This window comes from Panthera uncia, chromosome E1 (genome assembly GCF_023721935.1).
Source record: "Panthera uncia isolate 11264 chromosome E1, Puncia_PCG_1.0, whole genome shotgun sequence".
NCBI classification, from domain to species: Eukaryota; Metazoa; Chordata; class Mammalia; order Carnivora; family Felidae; genus Panthera; species Panthera uncia.
In genome coordinates this window covers 4,043,426-4,046,830 of record NC_064814.1, presented here as the reverse complement: position 1 = coordinate 4,046,830, position 3,405 = coordinate 4,043,426, and positions in this window count along the sequence as shown.

Genomic DNA, 3,405 nt, shown 5'->3' with positions numbered 1-3,405 from the left:
ATGGAGATCTCACTTAAAAATCAAACCCACGCCTCGGGTCACACAGTCGATGAGCATCACAGCTGGCATTTAAGGGCGCTCCAGCCGCCCCGTGAGCCTGTCCCCACCTTCCCTGACCGCGGGAGCCCCTGCCGTGCTGACCAGCAGCACCCCCCCCCACTTTCCCTCTGGCCACATCTCCGCAGAACCCCTCCACACGTGCACTCTTGCTCATCACCGAGGCCACCTCCTACCCCGCGTGGCTCTCCCACCAGCCGCCATCAGGCCACGGAAGGCCATTAGGGGATGTTTGCCGTCTCTCCCCCCAAACCGCTGCAAAGTGCCTTTCGTGAAATTACCTAGTGAGGCCCAGCTGGCCGCCCCCGGGGGGGGGACAGGACCTAGGCCAGGTCATCTCCTAAGGTCCTTCGCTGGCACCGGGCGGTCCTCCCCCGCTCCTCTCTCCTGCCCCCGAGTCATCCCCAGACCCTGCCTGGTGCTCCCCGCTTCCCTTTGCTACTCCTACCTTCGCTCAGACACAGCCAGAGGCTCTCCGGGGCTGGGGAAGCATGGCTCCCTGCCTGTGCGTGTGTGCGTGCGTGCGTGTGTGCGTGTGTGTGTGTCAACGGAGCTGCAGTCAGATAATGATGCCACCGTCCCCGGAAGCCGGCAGTAAGAGACTCTAACTGCGGTTCACTCAAAGCCCTCAGCAGCCGGAGAGCTGGGGACAGTGGGGATGCTGGTCCTGCCAGAGGAACCTCCTGTCTTTTCTGTTTGTAAAAACGTTAAGGAGAAACAGAGGAGGGGAGAGGATCCACAAGCCTGCCCCAAGCGGCCCCCTGGGTGAGGACGTGACGTTGAGGACGGGGTCCCTCTGGCAGCCTTCTTCCTGGGGGCTGCAGGACGCGTGTGCGGTGACAGCGAGGGCTAACGGGGGACGGGGGACAAGGCCACAGTTCCTGCCGCTCGCCTACGGCACCAGGGTCCTCTGGTTCGCTCTCCTCTCCTCCAGCTTGAGTAACAGGGAAGCAATGAGCACATAAGGGCAAGGGGGGCAGGTCCTGTCCACGCCCCACGGGAATTCAGGGACGAGGAGGACACAGATCTGTGGGCGAGGACGAGGAAGCAGGTGCTTGCAACTGAGAATGACACCCACCTGCCCGAGAATCTGCTGGGGCACGGGGAGAATGCAGAGTCCTAGGCCGGCCCCCCACTTGACGGCAAGGAAGGGTGGAGACCGCAGAGTCGGCCAGAAGAGGGAGGAAAACCATCGCCGTCCCCGGGCAGAGCCACCAGACACGTGGTAACGGGCACCCGAATGAGCACCAGGCAGGGGTATCAGGCAACCTCGGACAAGCGGCCTCCCCATCGGGCTCCGTTTCCTCCTCTGAAGACTGAAGGTTCAGAGGCATAGCGCCCTCTGAGGTCCTCCGTGGCTGGGATGGTCCCTGACCGTGGCCACCTTGTGGAAGCGAGGAGGCCTCTGCCCGCTTTTAGGGTGGGCTTCCCAGTGCCCGCATGCAAACCCGGAGCGGGCACCCTCAGCTGGGCTACAGACCCCCTTCTCCAAGGTTCCTAGGGAGGTTGGGCATATCAGCTTTTTAAAGGAAACATTAAAATATAACATGCACAAAGAAAAGCGTGATGCTGTATGTCCAACTCCAGGAACTGTCACAAATGCGATCAACACCCAGATCAAGAAGAGAACATTGCGGGGCCCCCCGGGGGGCTCAGTCGGTTAAGCATCTGACTTGGGCTCAGGTCATGATCTCGCGGTTCGTGAGCTCGAGCCCCGCTTCTCTCTCTCCCTCGTTCACTTGTGCCCTTTCTCTCTCTCTCTAAAAAAAAGAAGAGAATATTGCCAACTCCACTCCACAGAGGCCCCCTCCTGCCCCTTCCTGTCACCACCCCCCCAGCCAGACAACCACTGTCTTGACTTCTATACCGGAGATGCTCTCCATATAAATGAAGTTACACAGGACACGTTGCTTCTCGCGCCAACATGGCGTATGCAGATTCCGGGTTCCCTGTCCGTGTGGGGCCGCTGTCCTTCCGCGTTCCTGGTACTGCCTCCCATCGTGGGAACAAGCCACGATCAGCCAGTTGTAGACCGTGAGATCATGACCTGAGCTAAAGTCTGACGCTCAACCGACTGAGCCACCCAGGCGCCCCGGGGGGGGGGTCCGTCCTTTGCAGGGTAGCCACTCTGTGTCATGTGTAATGGTGTCCCGTGTGATTTTAATTTGTGTTTCCACGATGATTACTGAAATTGAGCACCTTTGTATACGCTTATCATGTGTCTTTTTCACATCGATTCGTAGAAGTTCTTTATATATTCTGGCCACTAAATATAGCTATAGATATGCTCATAGAGATAGACGCAGAGATATATACACGTAGAGATTACCAATGTGCTCTCAGATTCTATCGAGGTGATTTTTCTCCTATATTCTGCTAATGTAATGAGTTACACCGATCGAATCTCAGTTGTTAAATGGACTCTCCCTTCCAGGGAGGAAGCCCACCTCATCGTGACGTGTCCACCCCACCAGTGGTGGGTCTGACCTACTAGTGTTTGGTTTAAGACTCTTGGACTCATGTAGGGACGCCTGGGTGGCTCAGTCGGTTAAGCGTCCGACTTCAGCTCAGGTCACGATCATGCGGTTCGTGGGTTCGAGCCCCGAGCCCCGTGTTGGGCTCTGTGCTGACGGCTCAGAGGCTGCTTCAGATTCTGTGTCTCCCTCTCTCTCTGACCCTCCCCCACTTGCTCTCTCTCTCTCTCTCTCTCTCACTCAAAAATAAATGAACATTAAAAAAAATAAATGAAAGACTCTTGGGCTCATGTTCACAAGAGAGGTCAGCCCATAATTTCCTCTTCTGGACATGTCCCTGTAAGGTGTGGGCACCAAGGCTGGACAGCTGCATCAGTGAGGACGTGTCCCTCCCTCTCTGTTCTCTGCCAGAGTTAGTGGGAAGCTGGTTTGATGGGCACGTTAGTGGCTGATTTGGGGACAGACTCGCACAGCCAGGCCTGGGGACTATGTCTGGGATCCTGTGGCTGAGGCCTCATCTGCCTCCAGAGCGTGGTCTCACCTGACCAACGCCGAAATAGGCTCAAGCGGGAGGCAGGGGCTGCAACCAGGGTCCCTCTGGGGGCTCTTCTCTGCCTTTCTCTCTGTCCCTTTCCAGCTTTTCTCCTTCTCTGCTCCCAGTGCCTCCTGCTGTCCTCCTTGCCTGTCTCTCCTGCTCTCTTCCTGCTTCCCTTCCTCTGTTCCCCCTCCTTCCCTCCCCCTCCCTCTCCCTCTCTCTGCCAAGACTCCCGTAGACCCCTCCCCAGTGCGGTGGGGGTGAGGGTAGGTGTGGGGGTGTGAGGGTGCTTGGACAGGTGCGTATGGATGTACGAGGGGTATAGGGAGGATAGAGGGG